General features: G+C 40.8%; 1 long non-coding RNA gene across 7 annotated transcripts; it reads left to right on the top strand.

The window, feature by feature from the left end:
• Nucleotides 1-199: 199 nt before the first annotated feature.
• On the top strand, nt 200-21,002 carry LOC128134441 (uncharacterized). 7 transcript variants are annotated; one of them, XR_008232753.1, is made up of 6 exons: nt 200-1,125; nt 5,358-5,454; nt 13,381-13,594; nt 15,401-15,506; nt 16,712-16,818; nt 18,688-18,920. It is a non-coding gene; the product is annotated as an uncharacterized LOC128134441 (long non-coding RNA). The 7 variants fall into 7 exon arrangements; XR_008232751.1 differs by lacking the exon at nt 200-1,125 and adding an exon at nt 4,755-5,220; XR_008232752.1 differs by lacking the exon at nt 200-1,125 and adding an exon at nt 14,442-14,493 and having other exon boundaries at nt 4,755-5,454.
• Nucleotides 21,003-22,021: the final 1,019 nt, after the last annotated feature.

Below are 22,021 nucleotides of genomic sequence, written 5' to 3'. Positions count from 1 at the left end.
CTGTATTGATATTAGGGGTTGTCCCAGGCCAGGTGCAGGACCTTGTACTTGGCCTTGTTGAACATCATGAGGTTCATGTGGGCCCACTCCTTAGGCCTGTCAAGGTCCTGCTAGATGGCATCCCTTCCCTCCAGCATATCAACTGCTAGACACAACTCAGCTTGGTGTCATCTGCAAACCTGCTGAGGGTGCACTCGATTCCGCTGCCTATGTTATTAATAAAGAAACTGAAGAGTACCTGTCCCAGTATGGACCCCTGAGGGGTACCGGTTGTTAACGATCTCCATTTGGGCATAGAGCCGTTGACTGTAACTCTTTGGACACGGCCATCCAGCCAGTTCCTTATCCATTGAATAGTCCATCCATCAAAACCATATCTCTCCAATTTAGCTGCAAGAATATTCTGGAGGACGGTGTCAAAGGTATCAAGCAAGAGCAAATGCAGTAAAATTGTGAGGTCACCACTAGTAAGAGCAGAATGGCTCTTTCCTGAAGACTATTTATTGGAGAGAGCAGAATAATGTTTTCTATCCCATGGCCACCCAGGAACCAGAAATAGCACAGTGTTAACTAAGGTGAGTGGGAAATCTCAGGGCAAGTATTCAAGATAGTTTTGATACGGTGTAGATACAGCTACAGTGTAATATGCTATGAATGATTCTTGCCTCAGACGACACCAAGTTGCTCATCAAAAGCATGAGAAGGACTACTGTAGCAGATTATTCCATAATGGCAGAGTGCCTTGAATCTTCCTTTCACCAGCTTTGCAATTGCCATGGACAAGGACTAGATTACCTGGGGCTTATTTACAAAAAAACCCCAAATCTAGCTTCAGTCAGAAATTAAACTTACAAGCTGCATAGCTAGAATTTCATTGTTGCTTTGATGTCTGGGTCTCTGGATTGTCTGGTTTTGGCTTGGTCCTTTAATTGTGGAAGAACTGAAGCTGAGTCAAAGGAAGAATATACATTGATAGAAGAGACCTTCTAGTTACCTTTTTTTTCCAGGTAACTTGCCATGTAGGACTTGAAAAAAGTGCAAACCTGCTCTGTTTATATTTATGTATGGCTTACTGGAAAACAGGAAAACTCTGATGTCAAATGTAAGCTTGAACAAGACCCAAAGGTAAGAGAAAGAAGAATTTATTTTCCCCATCTCTTTTCCTGCCTACTGGGAAAATGGCCCTTTTTTATTAGTAATTAGGTCTTTAATTTATATTTTTCTTACAGCATAAAAGTATTCAAATCTAATTTTCTTTTTACAGTGACTCTAAGTGTAGGCTCTAGCTCTTTGAACATAAATAAATACAATAATCTCTTTCTACTAAGAAAATAAGTCTCTTTATTTGGTGTTTTGAGTGTGTGTCAACAACAAAATTAATTTGGAATTCCCAGGGCAAATATAATCAATCCATTTGTCCATACTGTGATTTGTGTATATAATATGAAACAGAGAATATGTCCATTTTTTAGCTGTAAGATCATATTAATCTAATAAAGCACTGGGTAATATAAGAAATTCTCTAAGTTACTGAGAAGTATAGATATGAACTTTTTCTGTACATCTTAAAAACTTAGTAGTAGGCAACAATAGCCACATTATTATATATTGGAGACAGATGTTGCATCTGTTCTTTTCTGAAGGTTACCCAAAGCAGTTAACAGATGAATTTAAAAGTCATGTGCTATCCAAGAGTAATATGTTGCTTTCTGAAGAGACAAGAAAGCTTATATGAAAGCTTATATGCTAATCCCTTAGAATTAATTTCATTGAACTATACTGAATGTAAAGTGAAGCATATCTGATTAGCAAGAAACAGCTTTTGGGAATATTTAGTAAGTTAATTTTTTATAAAGTAAAATATCTGGAGAATTCAGACTATGCTAGAATCAGAAGGTACTGATTGCCTCTGGAAACTAGCAATAACATTTAGTACTGCTGCAGGTTCAAATCTAACTCAAAGCAGCTGTGCTTGAAAGTAGTTACCTGTTTTTTGGATCTGAGAAATGAGCTAGAGCTAACTGACCAAGTGTTTACATTGCCAAGTGCAAATATGCAAGGACAGGTATATTTTAAAGATGTGCAAGAAAAAAATGGAAAATAAATGTCAGTTAAATGTCACATGTAATTAAATGTATGAAACCATTGCTAAAGGTATTTTTAAATCTTCCTGGAAGACAGGAAAGTGTTTCTGTTGCCCATGAACTCGTGGCGTTGTATTTGTTAATTGTATTCTTGTACTCCATTGTTCTCTTTTATATATATCAGCTGAATCTTCACAAGGCAAAACTTTGCCAAACTAAAAATAACAGCAGTATAGAAGGAACTGAAGGGGCAAGGCAGGGGCCTGACTGCTTCGCTGTAGTAGGGGGGAGAAATGTGCTGCATTTCCACAGTTTTAGTTGCTGAGTATTGATGCACCTCTATATCTTCTAAACAGTGTAGTTTAAATAGTTTTCTCCACCAGAAAGCTGAAATGGAAGCTGCTGGTTTTCGGGGTGGTGGTGGTGGTGTGTTTTGTTTTGTTTTTTTTTACAATCGCAGTTCATTTTGTGAAAGGGTGTATTGGAGTAAACTTTTCAGTTTAATGAAGGAAGGAAAATACTAGTACATACATTCTGAAACACTCATCATATCTTAGCCTTATTTATAAAGGAAATCTGAGGACCTATTCCAAATTTGACAAGCTTAACTGGATTACTGGTATTATCCCTAACAAAACTATTATAAGAAACCAGAGCTGACGTGTTCTGGATTTCCTTGTCTAAAGGGTTGCACCATTCCCTGCGCTAGCAGAAACTTCTATTCCCAGAAAATAATTCCCCATGTTCTCCTCTCCTTCCCCCTCTCCAGTGCATTAAACTCTGATTAAGTTTCCCTTCAGGAAAGCTATAAAAGCAGAAACAGAGATATTGTGCTTCATAGACTGGAAAAATGTGATTTTTCTCACATCAGTGACTTTTGTGGACTTCTGTAGTGGAGAAAACCTGTTTACAAGAAGAAGAAAATTGGTAGCACTCTTCCTGCTGCTTTTGGGAGATTCTGAATCGTCTTGGGTTCCAAGATTCTTTCCCAAAGATTCTTTTTGAAACCCATGCAAAATACTGAAAAGAGTAGGTGTGTTTGATCCTTCAGAAAAGGAGGATGAATACGAGATGAAGAAATGCCTGCCAAAATAACATTTCATGTGCTAAAGTGAGGAAAAAAATGATAATTAATAACATTGAGACTTAGGTTTTAGCTGCTAGATTAGTGGCTGAGGAATCATTGGTTCTCCTGTCCCTTTTCAGATATTGCTCCCTTTGGTATAGCAAATGTCATTTTCACTTACAACATTGCAAATACAGAGAAAAACGAGCTGGGGTGGGGGAAGCTGTCTGCAGTGATACGGAGAAAATCTTAAATATCTTTGATAGAACTGCTACATTACACCTTGCTACACCAAAACACTTCCAAGCAAAAGCAAATTATTGACCAGTATGTCTGGCTAGCGGTGGAAGCTGCTAAAAGGTTGTAGAGAAGCAAAAAATGAAAGCCTAAAGAGGCAAACGAGGAGGAGGCAGGTTGAAGCATGAAGATCGTTTATAAAAGATCTGAAGGCCAGAAGGAACTTCACTGATAACATTATCTGACCTACTAGATAAATTCAGGTAAATAGACCACCTGAAGAGCACCTGAAACTGAACTAGCCCGTACCTTTTTGAGAAACACTAAATTTTGTTTTCTGAAGGACAGCAAAGAAAGGCAAATGAATGTAAAAATGAGGGGGGTTGGCAATACCTAATTTATGTAGAAGAACTGTAACTGCTTGTGGGAAACAAGCCAAACAGAATGCTATGTGTAGTATGTAGTAGCAATAAGAGTTTCTCATTTGCATTTCAGATTTGAAGATAATGGTTTGAAATCTCTGTCATAATGGAACAGGATTGTCTTTTTTCCTTCTTCTCTAGGCCCTCATATAAAAATGAGTGATTAAGTTACCCTTTGATCTGAAATACGCAGAATTTGCACTTCCTGTTGTTCCTATGGCAAACTTTAAACCCTTCCCCCCAAAAATGCAGGGGACGACTCCTGAATTACATCAGATATGTGGTCTAGCCAACCCAGGTTCATATCTCTGATGGTACTGAGTGATTCAGAAGTAGATGATTGCAAGGAACGTTAACTGCCTTGACTTGGTTAATGGTGCTTCTCTTTACTAGTTGCCAAGATTTAATTTGGATTATGCTATGAGGGAGCAGCAGTGGTGGGAGAGGGAAGAGTCTTTCTTTAGAATAAATCCACGTTGAAACATGTTGTTAACCAGACGTAGTGCTCGGTGTTTTCTGCATCTGCTGAATGTATGTCTCCGTGGTATTTCAAGACGGTTCCATGGGTTAGGTACTGTGCAAAAATGTATTTCCTTTTCGTTGCGTGGTGTTCCTACTCTTATATTCTGAGAAATTATATATTTAGCCCCCCCCCCTTTTTTTTAATAGTTGTGTTGAATCTTAATTGTTCCTTTTGTAAAAGCAAGAGTTTTTAACTTCTTGAGAATTTTTCTGTACTTTATTGAGCTTTGCCTTTGGAAAAACTGACAGATCAGGTCTCCTTAACACAGCTAATTCTTGGCTGTGTGTTTCCAATAGTGGGTGCTGATAATATATAACAAACAAAGCAAGCACAGAGTGATTTTTCTTTCTCCTGCCCCCCACTGTCCAGTATACCATTAGGTGATTCCTGAGCCAGTGGCTGCTTCTTGACATTATGTTTAATAGCCACCAACAGATCTATCCTTCATTAGTTTATGTAGTCTATTTTGTAATTGTTCGTATTTGTGGCCCGTACAGCATCATCCAGCATTGAGTTCCATTGTGTATTACTACACAGTACTTTTGCTTATTTGTTCTAGACTTGCTGCCTCATTGCTTCATTGTGTTTGCCCTTTCATTCTAAGCTCACATCAAATTGTATTTACTAGCTTCACCTTCTTTTTTTAAGCTCCTTTTTGAAGTCTAAGTAGCCTGAACTGAGTGAAGACAGACAGATGAGATTGTATAATGAATTTGTATTATTTTTGTTATGGTTTCTGTCTGCACTTAGAGTAAAACAACTGGTATTCTTACTGCAGCTGAACATAAAGCAGGTCTTTTCACTGAGGTGTTCCTTTATCCCAGGACTTCAGATTCATAGCACCTGATGGTCTTTATTGACGTGAGGAGAAAGAGGAAGGAAGTACAAGTGGGTTGGTGTTTTTACAGTGGGAGAATAGGAACACAGAGGTGGTCTAGCTTTGCTATCGGTGGGAAGTAGGTGCTTGCCTACTAATTTCTTTTCTCCCTGAAAGTCTACGTTTGGCTAATTCTTATCTCTGACAGCATTTGAACACCTAGATGCCTAAAGAGTCTGATGCTGGGAAGTTGCAGCCTGAGACTGAGGAGTGATTAATCACAGATGGGGTTCTCGGTCTTGGTGGTGAGTAACAACATGACGTGTAATTTGTAAATCCAGCTAGAAGTGAAAATTATTTCCCTTAAGAATACTGGTGTCCTTGTACTCCAGTACAGTCTTTTACTGGTCTATGGTATTTCTTCATCCTCCTAAGTATTTGTCTAATGTGTCTTGAGTTGCCACTAAGTCAGTTCAAAATGTTACTTTCGCTTTTCCCCTTCCTGTATTTACCAGTCAGAGAAAACAGTGCTGCTTAGCTTTTTCCATGAATCAAAAACTGTTCTGTAGCAAGTATATGCAGCTTTTGCAGCACCTGGGATTGCATCTTGAGACCAATCAGTTTCTTCTCATAAACTGTTGGTGTTTGAGATGTAACAGAGCAACACAGCGTAACTTCTTGGATCTAACCCAAGGACTGTATGATCAGTCTATGATAACATCCCTGCCATCTTTCCTGCAGTAATGCTCCTTGAACAGTCCACTTCTGTGGGAGGAACTATATCTCAGTAGCACAAACTAGAGATGGAGAAGGACAATTGTCTGAAGGATACCAGCTAACATAAGAAAATGGCCTTTCCTGGCTCACAGACAAGATATAGAAGACTCCAAACAAAACTCCTTCCCTGGGTACGGGACACTGAACATCAGCTCAAGCAGCATCGCTGGCATTTAATGAGATCCAGCTCCTCAGATAGTAGTGAGACCCTTTGCTGACATCATGATCTAGTTGTCATGGTTACAAAAGGACCAGCTGCTAAATACAAAGTATCAGAACGATGAAAATGGAGAAAAATCAATATCCAAGCAGAAAAGACACAGAGTAGATAAGATGATTTGGAGGTCAGGGAGAAATGAAGTGAATGGGGACAGCAACTAGGGAATTAAGCAGGAAATAAAAGCAAGAGGAAAGAAAGTTCAAAGGTAGATATCCAGAGATGGGTGATCCAGGAGCAGACCCTGTGGGAACTTGACATGCTTATGTTTGTAATTAATGAAAAGCCTTCAAAGAGAAGTCTGGAAACAATATTCCCTAGCAAAAGTCCCTTTTGGCTTATTCTCTGTGAAGCTTTGCATGCTATATCCTAGGACAGAATGAACTGTGGAAGAGGAAGGTATGTTCTGATACTGACGGGTGGACAGCGATTTCCAACCCCCAAGATAATGTAGCTGGTGGCATTGGTGAAAAACAGGGCTGAATATATGACACAGGAAAGGAGATTTGCATAGAGCACTCCCAACTGTGTGCTGTCTCCTGTTGTTGACGTTTTGGCCAAGCTCCATTTGAAGTCACTGTTTTCCAAGATGTAGCCTCTATGCGCTGTGCCCTAGTTTTGAGGAGGCAAAGATTTAAGTGGCCTTTTTTTGTCAAGTCGGTGAAAGCTAATTCAACCTTTTGTTCTGATAAAAAGTAATGAAAAGAGTATCTGAGGTAGTAAAGTGAGCCTGATAGCCTGATGTGAATTAATATCATAGTGATTCCCTAAGCAAGTGGGTTGGGATCTTCAATGAATTCCTGCAGCAGGATGGGAAATCAGGTTTCCATGGATACTGAGCCAGAAGCAGCACTGACACTCACAGGAAATGCAAGCTTAGTTTCACTACAGCTTGCTTCCTAAGGAGGGTTCTCTCTTTCTCTCTCTCCCTGCTCCTGCTCCCCCAGCGCTCTCTAGTCTTGTGTTTTTAAAGGAAAGGAGGCAGATGGACATTTGAGGACTGGGTGGAGAAAAAGAATACTATCCCCTTACGTAGAAAATTGTATACAAGAAATGCAAGGGATTTACACAGTTTTAAGCTACAATTAGGAATAAAACAAAGTATATTAAAACCAGGGGAGGAAAAAGGCTGTAGCCTATTGAGCTTCTGACAATCACTGAGGATGACAGCAAGGCCTCTGGAAGGACAGATTTATAACCAAGGACATAGTAAGAGCAGAGTACCTATTCTAGTGCAGGGTGGTTTCAACATAGCTGTTGTTCATCCAGATGATTGCAGCAATGTGTATATTAGCACTCGTGAAAGCAAACTGGAAAAAAAAGTGTTATATCTGCCAATTAAAAATATAATATAGAAAAGCCAAACTATAGTTCTTACTCAAGTTAACTGCCAGACATAGTGATAGGTGGTGGACTCTCATTAAAAACATGTAAGATAAGTAAGAGGAAGAAAGGTATTTGATGATTATGTGCATTTTTACATCCCTTTTGATTCAAAATAGTATCTAGCACTGTGTTTTTAATTAATGTAGAAGACAAGTTTGGGAAAACTCACCACCTTATTTACTCCATGTACCAGTCCATCAAATACACAACGAACACTGATAACATCCACAAAGAAAGGCAGTATAAGTGGGAATGTTTCTGAACAATACAGTCTTCAATACTTGATTTGTGACCTGTTGCTCCTACTCAAGAAATCCATAAAACATGTGTTCTTATTGATCTTAATTTAAACTCCCATTAATGTCTCATACTGACTTATTTAAAATGGTATTTATACATCCTGACCAGCTCCATAGGCAAACACAGCAAAATAAAAACCATATTTATTTGGGGAAGAGCCAAAAGTGAAGAAAAAATGTTATTTTTAGGAATTGAAAGTGACTGTTCTCTGAGTGACAGACTTAATCTCTTAGGAAATGCATCTAGGAACTTTAAATGGATTAAAGTTTGTTCTTTTTTGTCACTTTTTAGATATTACAAAAAAGATATAGTACTCCAGTATGGTTAAGACAGTTATTAGCTGGGTCATGCACTTGGCACAGCTCTGTGGCTGTCCACACTTCAGAGTTGTTAGCTTGCTCCTCAGAGTGTTCCCGTGGGCCCAGGCACCGTTCAGGTGAGTCAAGCAACCGGGGACTGGTCTCTGTAACAGACTGGACAAATCCATCTTGTTTTCCTTTAGCTGGAGAACAAAGGGTGGAGGTGGAAGGAGCATGTATGCATACCAAGTGCCATGCCACTTGCTCTCCAGAGTGAAGAGGGCCCTTGGCCTGCTTTATTGCCAGAGTGACTGTGGCTATTGCGGTCACTGCATGGTGTCCTGCAGTTTTCTGCTGCCCTTTGCCACCGCAGGCTGAGTAGGTTAGACATCTGCCTTTGAATTGTTCATGTGCTTTGGCTATGTTTAGTTAATTAAAATATATATATATAGTGATATACTGTGGTGTATGTACATGTGTGCATGATTACACCGACATTGCTTGAGCATGTGCTAGCATGAGATAGGAAGCTGACTAATGAAAAAGAAAAGATACCTGTGCACAAGTACAAGCAAGAGACCATTTTCAAACACAAGTGCACATGGGAGGGTACTGTGTCTGTGGCTGGGGGGGTTGCTGTTGTGAGGTAGAAAGCAATTAATTGCCTCTGCAGAAGAAAGTAGCATCTCCATTCAGTACTATGATTTGGTTATCAGCCAATGTCACCCAAGAAGAAACTCCTACCTCCTGAATTCTTGTTACAGGCTGGAGAGAATATGAGGTAGACTGCTGTAATAACACGATCATTTTTTCAAGCTACTTCCTATCCAGCACTGCAGTGAGAGTGGGGGGAAAAAAACAACCATGGGGTTTGAGAATTGCAAACAAATCATCAGAACAATAAGCTGCCATCCTTGCTATAACATCCTGAGTACGTAGCAGCGGATTGTCTTTGTTCTGTTAGTGAACCATCATAGCAAGAGGGGCAGTATTCTGCATTGAATGAGCTCTTAATTATAATGCTTTTCTGCTTCCAGGTTAAGCAGAAAGCATTATAGTTAAGAGCTCATAGGTATTTCCATTATGAATTCCTACTGTTTTGCTGTCTAACTCCCAAACTTTTTTGCTGTCAGGCTGGTTTGCTTCTGTGTTCTTGTGATATCTTTTAAATAAACACAACTTGTAGCACTGTGCTACAGGAAGTAGGAAATGTCATTTAAAACTGCATTGTCGAATCACTAAAATTGCCGACTGGACTACTGAAGCCCGTGGAAGAACAAGATTAGGCATGCTCTTCTTTTGTTGTCCCTTTCACTTCAGGGTACAGATTCTTATTGCCCGTGTGCTGCTATTTCCCAGAGACACTTGTTGTGCAAAAGCGAAACAGTCCACAGAGAGCACTTAGTTAAAACCACAGAGTAAAGTAGGGTCTTAAGTTAATTAAGTCTTTCTTAAGCAATATAAGTAGTGAGGTCTTCTGTTTTACAGCTTTGTGTCTTGGCTGAATTACAGTATTTCAGTATTTGCATGACAGACAGTAATTGTCCTCGTGCAACTCCCCTTTGCCTTTTTGTTATGTTATTTAAAAATAAATGCTGCAAACTTGCCTCATACAGGCTGTAATTTAGAAAAGTGCTCAAGTGCATACTTCAGTTTGAGCATGTGAATTGATACATTAGCCTGTGTCCTGAAGATGTCAGAATGCAAAAAACCCAGTATGAGTAATCTTATACCTAAAATCACTCGCATCCAAGGATCCTGCTGTATTGAGATCCCACTTTCCAAATGTGGCAACACAAGGCAGGATTTTTGAAAAGAATATTTAATTAGGTAGGCTTATAACAGTGCTTGGCTACATAACAATGTAGATAGGATAGGATTAAGCTCATCTAGCTTTGGACAGATGCAATCTAGGCGTATAATCTGAACTGTTCATCAGGGCCTTGCTCACAATGACGGATAGGTGTCACTGGGGACAATTCAGCCCACTCGCAAGAGGCAGCACCCGCACCTAGCAGCGCATGAAACTATTTCGTACTCCGCTGTTCATAAAGTTGCTAAAATTTCAGTCATAACCAGCAGGCAAAACAATTATCTTCACCTTTGCTGCTAACAGTTGAATTTATGAATAAGTAAGGCCACATTTTCTTGTTTGTCTAATCATTTTGTGAAATATTTGTGCCTGGGTTTTTTTCACACCAACCCATTTTTAATAGGTGGTTAGACTATTATGTTTTGATCACAGTCTTAATCTGAAGGATCACCATTTTTCCCATCTACCTAGTAAAGAGATCTATAAAGCTGTTTGACCGCAGCTCTTTTTGGAGAGTGGCCTTAGCTTACTGCTTGCTTCTAGTCATTTCAGGGTCTTTATTGAGCTTGTTAGCTTCATGTTAAGTCAGATGAAAGCAACACCTTTTGCAAGTAACTCCTGGAAAGGACCTTTAAGTTGCATTGACTAGGTATCTCAAAGGGCGGGGGGGGCAGGGAGAGAAATGCAGTCATTGTGAGGCAAAGTTGCAAATGTAAAATACTTATTAGTCACTTCAAACATTCTGCTGTGGTCTACCACACTTGCTCCAAAAGCTGACTATTCAAAAGGAATTGTAAAAATCATCCTCGTTATCTCATTTATTTGTACTAGACTAGTATCTAGAAGCCTTTGAACACAAAAGAGTTTCTGCATATCTTAAAACAAGATATTCAGCTATTGAATGGAACTGTTGATGTGAAGGAACTGGGTTGAGAGGGAAATGATAAAGGTCATTCTTGGGATGACCGGATTCCTACATGTTTATCAGAAACTGTTACTGTCCAACACTTTATTTTATTGTTGTTCATCAGTATAACAGTAACAGCAACTATGTAACCATGAGGTGGTCTTCAGTGGCTGAAAGGTGGTTTCTGCTCTGAGAAACATGCAACTAAGAAATTACCAACAGTGTCTAGTGACCGTTGAGGCATTGTATTAATGATACTACTAAGAGGCCTGCAGAGAAAATATCCTAGATTTTATTTTCAGTAACTTAAAACATCTTAAGAGGAAGTTAAGAGTAACTTACTTTCAGTAACTTAAAACGTCTTAAGAGGAGTTCTTTGTGCCTGAAGTTTCATAAAAGCTCATATAGTTGTGTTTCATTTATTCAAATCATAATACAAGTTCTACTTGTTTAACTGTAAAATCTTTAAGTTTCTCCACCATGACCAGTGAAAAATAAGATTTTTCATAAACTAATATTTTATGGATTTGGAACTTAGTATGGTTCAAGTAAATTAACTAAAGAGTGAGTTTCCCAAGTTTAAAAATATTTCAGTTTACAAATAAAAAGTGCAATTTAACTTAATAATGCAGCGCTGACCTGTCAAAGCAGCAAATTGAGGCTGAATAAATCACCCAACTGAACGAAATGCCTCGTGGCATTTTTAAAATAACTTGCTTAGGAAAAATTGTCTAAACCTTACCCTGTTTGATATTAGTGGCAGCTGCACTACTGGGGAAGGACATGTTTAAAATAGGCATCAGTTGACTAGCCAATGCTGTCATTATGGAAACAAATGTATTTCTTAGTTCTTTAAGCAGGGGACTAGAAAAAAATAAACAAGGAGGTGGAATTAATTCTGTATATACAATTAATGAGCTTGCTGTGGGATTGTGTGTTGAGTTTTAAGCTCCAAACTTCAAAATGGGTGCCAAAAAGTTGGAAAGAACATGGAGAAAAGCTGCGGGATTGATTCAAAGACAACCTGTTATATTGTAAGATGCTTATGTAGTTACAGCTAAGGGATGGTTTGAAAACCACCTCCAAGGCACTTCTAAAGGAAAGAGAACTTTGGAAACAGATGGTTTATTACTCCAGCAAAAGATGAAATTATACTGATTAGTTGAAGGCTGACTCTAGAACAATTTAGACTACTGAAGCACTGAAAATTTTTAAATATTGAGACTGTTTGTTTAGAGAAGAGATGTACTCTCCAGCATTAGAAGTCTTGAACTTGGGAAATGCTATTCTTCTGAAATGTATGCTGCTGTTTGAATGGCCTTTGTGGGCTTCACAGCTGACCTTGCTGAGTGATATTCTTTGCCTTTCGGTATTATGAGCAGAAAGGGGAGGGTTGAGTAGTGTCAGAAAAGGTAACCATAGAGCGAACCTTCTGACCTTTAGCTCAGTAGCATGGCCTAGAATTTAACTGTACATGATTGAGCTTACTTCTTTATCATTTAAGATGCTCTGACTCAGCCAGATAAGAAGAGAGATGAAACTAATGTTTTCTCTGGGGCTTTCCACTCTTTTCTAAATATTTTTAAAGCAACTATTAGTAGCTATGAGTATCAGGAGATTAATTTTTTTTTTTTTTTTCCTCCCTCTTCTAATCTGGAAAACCACTCCAACTTCTACCCCAGGCCATAAACCAACTCATCATTGAAGTGTAGTAAAGTATCTCCCTAAATATGCATGTTTGCTTATAATTGCCTAGTATGAGGTGGATTTTGTTCAAATATCACTTGCCCAAAAAATGAGAGAGAAAAAAAAGAGAAATAAACTTGCAAAAAGAAATAAGATCCTAAAACAGGTAACTTAACAGGAGAAGCAACTGCAACTGCCCTGGCTGTAATTTATAGACTGGGAAACATTCAGGATACAGTGCAGCAGAGTTAGCAGGCACTGCTCCAACAGTAAGTGTTGCAGCAGCTCTCAGTACTAGTATGTCACTTGAGGGCATGCTGAGAATGTGTGTTCATTGCTGAACTGGATAGCACGTGTCTCTCTGTGACACTGTAACTTTGCAAACCTGTATCTGTTCAGTCACACAATTTCAGGGACTGCTGTGTACATTAGTGAGCACAACCCCATTGATAAGTAAGTGAAGGAGGGAAGCAGACTTTCAGTACTGTCATTGCGATGCCACAGTATAGTTTAGTGGCATAGCAAAATAGGCTGTCAGAGAGTTTCTGGCTATCTCCTGTACATACCAGGGTGTGTGTTGTGTGTTTTGGTGCTGCTGAAGGCTGAGATACCACTGCTATCTCCTCACTCTTGCATACTTTGAAGAGCACTTGTCCTTCGATGGCCGCCTCCTGCTCTGGTCAGCTATACTGGGTGTCCCGGCAGGCATCTCCTCTACTCCTTTTGGTGACACATCCCCTCAGCCCTACACAAAGCTTTTCTTTCAGCTAAGAGTTCTTCACTTCATCTCTTGCCACCTTCCCAGAAGGTGTTTCTACGCTTCAGTAACTGTTTATTTCCAAACAGCATTTGGGGCCTGGATGCTACCACAGAGTTGTCAGGAATATCATGTTTGGGAACTCCAGGGTCACAGCTATCCAAGAAAGTGCTTGCAGCCCTTCTGTTCCCAGTGCGTCTGTACCTGACTTCATATACGGCACCCTGAGAAGGAAAGAACTATTAGATTCCTGCTGGAAACAAGGCTTGAAATGACTTGTAAGAGGACCAAACAAGAGCACAAGTAAGAAAAATGGCTAACAAAAGCCTTGTTTCTATAGGGATCTATTGTGATGCTTTTCATCTTATGTTCTGTCTGTTGGGCTGAGAATGCTGAACCTTTATGTCCTTCTAACTTCCAGAAAATGTGACATAAATATTTCCTGTGCCATACTGGCTGAGATACAATGAGGAACCACAATATTTATTTTTGGTAGCGACAAAATGGGGGGGGCAGGGGGAGATTGTTGCAAAGAGCAAATTTTGTAAGAAAAAAAATTGCAATAATCTCAACTGCATTTACATATATAGCTGAATGGGTTTTCTTTTGTACATATAGATGCCTTCCTTGCTTAGCCTATAAAGGCAGCACTAGTGTTGTGCGGGTAGCAAGCAGAAGCAGATGTTCAGAAGTTGCAGTTCAGATGTAATCTTAGGGAGATTTACGTACTTATTCTGAACCTGTAGAGAGGCAGAGAAGCACTGTGGTATACATTGTTGACTCTATGGACAAGTAGGAGCACATTCAGATCCGATATCACTGGGCGCAGGTTCTATTTTAATCATACGAGCATCATACCTACTGGTTCTGTGGCAAGTTTTGTTGTAAGAACAGTCAATATTTACAGAATCACACATTGCTTAGGTTGGAAGGGACCTCTTGAGATCATCTAGTCCAGATCCCCTGCCCTGCTCAAGCAGGATCAGCCACAGCAGGTTGCCCAGGACCATGTCCAGCTGGGCTTTGGGGAGACTCCACAAACTCTCTGGGCAACGTGGTTGACCACCCTCACACTAAAAAAAGTGTTTTCTTGCGTTCACATTGAACTTCATGGGTTTTAATTTGTGCCCATTGCGTCTTGTCCTGTCAGTGGGCACTGCTGAGAAGAGTCTGGCTCCCTCTTCCTCATTGCATTTCATCAGGTATTTACACCATTAATAAGATTTCCTCCCCACACTCTCCCAAGCTTTCTCTTCTCTAGGATGAACAGTCCCAGCTCTCTCAGCCTCTCTTCACACAAAACACGTTCCAGTCCCTTAATCATCTTTGTGGCCCTTCGTTGGACTTGCTCCAGTAAGTCCACACCTTTCTTGTACTGGGGAGCCCAGAACTGGACACAGTACTCCAGGTGTGGCCTCTACCAGTGCCAAGCAGAGGGGAAGGATCACTTCCCTTGACCTGCTGACAGCGCTCTTCCTAATGCCGCCCGGGATGCCGCTGCCCTTCTTTGTCGTGAGGACGCATTCTTGGCTCACCTCCTTGTCCACTGGGACCCCAGGGTCCTTCCAGGCAAAGCCACTTTCCAGCCAGTCACCCCCCAGCATGTACTGCTGTAGGGTGTTACTCCTCTTGAGGTGCCGGACTTTACATTTTCCCTTGCTGAACATCATGAGATTCTTCTTGGTGCATTCTCCAGCCTCTCCAGGTCCCTCTGAATAGCAGCACAACCATCTGGTGTATCAGCCCTTTCTCCTAGTTTTGTATCATCTGTAAACTTGCTGAGGGTGCAGTCTAGGTTATTAATGAAGAGGTTACCTTACTGAAGTCAAGGTAAACAATATCAACTGCTCTCCCCTCAGCCATCAAGCTAGTTACCTCATTATGAAAAGGCTAGCAGGTTGGTTCAGCATCATTTCCCCTTCATAAATCCACACAGACAACTCCCAGTCACCTTCTGGTCCTTCATGTGATTGAAAATGCTTTCCAAGAGGATTGTCACCATTGCTTTTTCAGGGACTGAGGTGAAGCTGACTTGCCTGTAGCTTCCCAGCTCTTCCTTCTTGCCCTTCTTGAAAATAGAAGTGACGTTTGCTCTCTTCCATTCTTCAGAAACCTCTCCTGATTGCCATGACCTTTGAAAGATAATCAAGAGTGGCCTCACAGTGACATCAGCCAGCTCCCTCAGTACTCACAGGTGCAGGCCATCAGGCTGTAGGTATGTCCAGTTTAAGTGTTCTCTAACCTGCTCCTCTTCCTCCACAGGTAAGTCTTCCTTGTTCCAGACTTTCCCTCTGGTCTCAAGGTTCCAATAAATAGCTCGGAGTGAATAGTCTCCTATTCAGATTAGTTTTTTCATAACCAAAGCCTGGTTTAAAAAAAACATAAATTGTAAGAGAGGCTCCTTGTGCCAGTGATTGTGGCCAACATCAGTGTGAATGAGGTTACACTGCTGCCAGAAACACTTGGCTCTCTTTGTCCTCCAGAAGAATCCTGGCAGGCCTCTTGCACCTTGCTTCACTGCACAGGTGTTCACCCTTTTCTTATAGAAAACGCCTCTGGAAGGCTGCTAAGCATTCTTCCCTTATTTTTCACTCGCACACACATGTTGCCAGAAGCAGTGGGATGCCACCAAGAACTGACACAGAGGGGCAGAGGACTTCCAGATCATTGTCAAAGTACATAAGGCATGCAGAATGGCTTTATCTGGGGCTCATTTTCTGTCTTAACGTATTTACAGCCTGTCTATCTTGCTCTACTCCATGGAAAATTAGGTGAGGCAGTTTAGGCCGAACAGCAGCCACCTGATCATAGCACAGGAGCGTGCACATGGTTTCTAAGAATCACCACTTTCCCAGGCATTTGTAGATGGCTTATTACACAGTCCATACCTCCTGCCCCACTAGACAGACCATGTGCAATGGGAGCACTTTCAAAATGGTACAGTGTTTATATTTGGAAGGCAAACATTTTGTGGAGCCCTAGAAACATATTAGGCATGATCGCTACTGTTTTTTCTTCCATGACAAGAGGAAACCTTTACTTCCTCTTGCTGTCCCAACCCATACCTGGTTCTCCCCTGTGTTGTATCCCTTGATTCTATCCCTTTTGCTAAAGTCACTGGTTTGCTAAGTCACAGGGATACCGCATTCCACCCACATCCCTCACTCCTTTGTCTGTTGGAAGTATGCACTTAAATCACTGGTTGAACTCAGCTCTGTGATTTTACAATCCATAGACAGTTCGTTTGCAGGAAACGCTCTACAAAGCAATGAATCTAGACTATGCATCTACATAAAAGTGTGAAATGTGCTGTTAAGGGTCCAGATGTCTTAGCGGGCTGAGTCTGTCCAATAGTTTGTTCTGTTACATGTCTTGAAACACTACCAGATCTTAAATTGCTTAGGATTTTTATTTTTGGAGTCTACAGCATCATCTGAGGGAGAGTCCTGTATCCTGGCTGTTCCCGACACTTGTGCCTCGATCGGTACTGCTGGCTGCCAGCCTTCAGCAAGGTGAAGATGCTATGAGTAAGTTTGAAACTTAGAAAGAGACAAGAGGACCTCCTATGTAAACACAGGAGTGTGGCACAGTGTATCCAAGTTATTTTGGAAAGGGAGAATTACCATTCTCCAAGGGTTTCTAGGGCCTATGGATAGTTTGGGCCCCTGCCTACAAGCATGTGCCAGGATGGCATATCTTTCAGGAGCATGGGGGGGACCTCTGAAGAGTCAATCAGTATCTCCTGCCAAAACACCTGAGCCAGAGTAGCAAGATAGAGTTGCGCTGCTGAAGTCAAAAGGGGTTATTGGGGCACGTACAGGCAAACAAGACATGTATGGACAGAGATGCTGCGTCAGGTTTGAGTTATCCAAGCGCAGTGTGAGCTCTGCCACACGCATCAGGCCACAGTTCTTAAGTACACGGGCATTGTATGAAAGATTCATTGCCAATGAAGTAGTGGGCTGTGTGATGTTAAGCACCTGGGTGCAAAGAAGTTGGGACATGGCTGTGCAGGTATCTGCTGTCTTGATAGCTTGGAGATAGCCTTTTGGTCACAGGAATAGGATGTCTAAAGGGGTACGTGGCAGCTCCGCAATGCTGAATATGTTTCTGCCAAAAAAGATTGTGGGCATAATAGACAATAAAATTTTGTGTTGTGTGCAATGCAAGGTCAGTTCTATGTAGTTTCATGGTCTGTTCTAGTACTGTGCTATGAACATACAATGAAATTGCTCTTTCACAACATTTTTATTTCTGTCACTAGCACCAGCCCAGCTTCCCCTACACAATACAAGGCCTATATCAGATGCTACAGTTTCATCTGGGCAGTAGTAGTTAATGACAAAGTGCTAGGGTACATTAACCTAGACAATCCATTTAACTGAGCTAATCTAGAATAGCTCAGATTCAAAGTAGGACGACTTCTCTATTGGTCTCCCTGAAAATCAGTCTCCTCCGCCGTTAAAGCTATGAGGAATTTAAGTGTCACATGCCTTGATATTAACTATACTAGCTGATATCCTGATGCAGACAACAAATCTCAAGAAAAGGCACCAATGCTTTTTCTTGTTCCCTTGCTTCCAAAGAATATGTCCAGTGTTTTTTTACATCCCTTACATTGCATTCAGTTAATCTTTATAGTGCAGCTCATATTCCTCTATAAAGTTTACATTTCTTATGTAAGTCCTGGATAAAGATCTCTAGCCACTGGTATGCAGAACATCTGATTACAGAATCATAACAGTCTATCCAATCTGGCTTTGAAATCAATGTTGTTTTTTTTTTTTTCTTATTGCTTTATTGTTTTTTTGCCACTAAGTCAAGCTACAGAGCCAGGATTTGTTCAGAAAGTAACTGTAATGTCTCTGAAAGGAAGTTGTTTATAATCCTACTGAGTAATAAAATCCCTATGGTCTTTTCTTTCATGTGAATAGCAATTCCACATATATGTTCATCCAGGGTGCTATGGTACAGATGTTGATGGTCTTGCTAGGCCTCGGTCTTCTTTGGCAAGACAGTATCTGCTTATAATTTACATCCCCCCCCCCCCCACCCTTAAATATTAATCTAATGTCAGAAGCCTTCCTTAGCTTTAGTACACTGCGTCTGCCTGGCATCTTAAACAACCCTTCATTTCTAAAGGTGCATACACATACAGTAGATGGCATCAGAGATTTTTGTGTAGACGAAGAATGTGATCATGTGAAATTATTACTACTGAAGGAGGAAAATGAGTGCTTGTGTCACAGTAGCAGTGACATCGCAGCACTGTAGAGGCATCTGTTGTCTTTGTTCATTGATAACACCTGTTGAATGCTCACAATTGTTATCTGCTTTGCCTTTCTTCTACTACTTATCTCTACCTTTCTAATATTTCTCATATAATAATTCTGCAGGGACAGCAGAGGACAGCCTTATATATGGTTAATCGGCTTACTCATCCTGATACCACAGGAGACCTAATACCATTTGTCACAGGACTAACATGAACCAAGGTAAGCATTGTCTCTTAGCAACCACAGCCAAATTATCTAAACTGGAGATGAGAGGTCACCAGAGCAGAGGTACTCTTAGGCACTAGGGGAAATGTTTGAATACTTTGAGTAGCGTATAGCAACTCTTATTTTTTTTGCAATGACACAACCGTTACAGGCTTTTGAAGTCTATTAAGTCATGCATCCCAAATGAACTATTTTTGAAGGATTTGTTTAAATCGGAGCACGAAAGCCTGAGGGGAAAACCCTCAGCTGCTTTAGATTTCTGAGGCAAATCGGTGGCGTCACCTTTCTGCTCATCTCTAATGTCTGAGATCACGAAAAACCACAAACAAGCAACCCGATTCCTGCACAGCCCGTGCCCCGGCCCGTTTCGGCAGGCCGTGCCCCGCTCCCTCCCGCCGCGGTCCCGGGAAGAGTTCCCTCTGGCGGTCAGAGCGCACCGCTGCAAACGGCGGGCGGGATCCAGCTGGAGCGGGGCGGGGGGGGGCACAGCGCGGAGGGTCGCGTCCCGGAACGGGGCCAGAGTTTTGCAGCAGACGCGGGGACGTCTGTCTCAGCCGTTAGAGCAAAGCCGCGCACTCGGACAGTGCTGATAAGAATCTGTTTCTCGCTCCTCATAGTACTGAAAAGGCTGCTTAAATTTAAGTGCTTTGTCATTTTAAATTATGAGTGCATTTGTATCCGTTCCCTCTGTGCCCCCATCTAAAAGTGATAGACTTTTATTGTAATGAATGTAACTGCACAGGAAGCAAAATTAATGATAAATAAGTTTAAAATAGCTGCATAATGTCCTGCAGAACGGTACATAAAAATATCACAGCTTTTTAAAGCAGATGGCTTGGTTCTGGGTGGGTGAGAGGGAAGAAACAACTTTACAGCATTTCTTCAAAAAGCTGGAATACCCCCTCTTGTTTCTAACTCTTCAGGCTTATAGAATAATAGAACATAATAAATAGAGAATGACGAAAGTCAAGAATAATAAAACTTTTTAAAGGGACATCTATGTAAACTTGTTTTACAGTCTGGAGTATTAAAAACAGTACCCAGGGGAAATAGAGGAGGGAACAGAATGAGGTAACCGGAGGTTTGGGATAAAGACAATCATCAAAGACATGTATTTGAACAACTAGTGAGAGACCTAGAGAAATGGTGATTGCTGCTGTTATTATTACACATTCAGGCAAAAACAACGTCTTTGAAAGAAAATGACTGAATTTTGCCAAAAGTCAATGGGCATTCCAGACACAAGGAAACTATGTTTGTGGATAAAGTCAAAAGTGGATCTAATCAAAACAAAATTTATATTAGAACACTAGACAAATTACAAAGATAGGAAAGTTGGTTAACTTTCCTTGCATTCAGAGTTGGACTCAGTTATACCCAGTGCCAATAGTAACAGTGGCCACTTTACTTTTAGTCACAGTACAGGTTGGCAAGACCTGGAAGTAAGCTGCACTCATGAAAGCAGCACTTAATGAAAAATACTGAGAGACAAAGCTGTAACTGTGTGGAAACCTATGTTGTAAAGGCACCATGGTGTTTTTATTAGCACAATAACACAACAGATCAGTTTTAATGAAAAAAACAGTTAAAAAAATTAAATATTGGAAGTTACACTGGAGATGAATATAAAATAGTTTGTATCAGCTTCTACTAAGAAAGCAAGCAAACCAAACCCCAGGATTCATCCCGGCTAATTTTCAACTGTCAAAAAGATTACCTATGGCTGCAGAAAAAATTATGCAGAATCTTTCTGTAGTCATCTGTGAGACACGTTTACAGGGAGGGATCCAGCTCATTCAGGGCAGGTATATAAATGAGTGTCGTGGTTTAACCCCAGCCGGTAACTAAGCACCATGCAGCCACTCACTCACTCCCCCCCACCCAGTGGGATGGGGGAGAGAATGGGGAAAAAAAAAAAAGGTTAAACTCGTGGGTTGAGATAAGAACAGTTTAATAAGAGAGAAAGGAAGAAAATAATAATGATAATAATAACAACAATAAAGTGACAATAATAATAATAAAAGGATTGGAATATACTAAACAAGTGATGCACAATGCAATTGCTCACCACCCGCCAACTGGTGGCCAGTTAGTTCCTGAGCTGTCTCCCCCCGCCAACTCCCCCCAGTTTATATACTAGGCATGACATCACATGGTATGGAATAACCCTTTGGCCTGTTTGGGTCAGCTTTCCCAGCTGTGTCCCCTCCCAACTTCTTGTGCCCCCTCCAGCCTTCTTGCTGGCTGGGCATGAGAAGCTGGAAAATCCTTGACTTAGTCTAAACATTACTTAGCAACAACTGAAAACATCAGTGTGTTATCAACATTCTTCCCATACTGAACCCAAAACATACCAGCTACTAGGAAGAAAATTATCCCAGCCAAAACCAGGACAATGAGGTAGGATGAATTGCCTTCTGCAGGTCCTGCCTTGCTCCATTGACAGTAGTGAGCACCTCAAATACTGACTTACTCAAGATGTCTTAATAACAGAACTGGCTAAGCGCACCTATCTACTGAACTGTAATTTTCTTCCTAATTCCAGTTCTGTATACCACTTTTAATGGAAATATTCTTCCCGTGTCTTAGGAAGGCTAAGCTCACAGGTACCGCTCGTTCAGGAAGAGCAATGTAGATACAAGAGCTGGATCCCAAAATGTTCAGCCTATCAAAGAAAATAAGTGCTACTGGTTACTTGCTGTAGCATGACTGGTAACTGATGTGAATGATCTTGAATGCTTATGGATTAGTGTGGTACGCAGCAAAGACTAGGGCAACTTAACAACAGTATGCAAGATCTACTACAGGCAACTGTATCAAACAAACAAAAAGGAATAAATTGTTCTTAAATCTCATGCCTGTAGCAAATGGAAATTTGTGTAATCATGGACAGGTACAGCTCAGATCTGAACATGGGGCTGTGCAGCCATGTAGGTGCTATGCATGATACTGCAATGGGCATTTGGCTTGAGGTAGCACTTGTAGACAGAAAGGTCACAGCTCATTTGGTCTCTCTCTTAAATCCCCATCTGATATTATCATTGAGCCCAATTCAGGAAGTCTCGTGCTGCCAGTACTTAAAACTACTAAAATTTAGAGGTGCAACTGGGTTTGAGTTGGTTGGTGGTTTTTGGTTTTTTTTTTTTAAGATAAAAGACAATCAATGTACTCCATAGGTGAATGGCCTTGTTGCGCCAAGGGGAGACAATAATTTACCTGCAGGAGCTGG

Source organism: Harpia harpyja, chromosome 20 (genome assembly GCF_026419915.1).
Source record: "Harpia harpyja isolate bHarHar1 chromosome 20, bHarHar1 primary haplotype, whole genome shotgun sequence".
In the NCBI taxonomy this organism is placed as follows: domain Eukaryota; kingdom Metazoa; phylum Chordata; class Aves; order Accipitriformes; family Accipitridae; genus Harpia; species Harpia harpyja.
The sequence above is the reverse complement of the archived record's forward strand: the minus strand, read 5'-3'. Positions and strand labels throughout refer to the sequence as shown.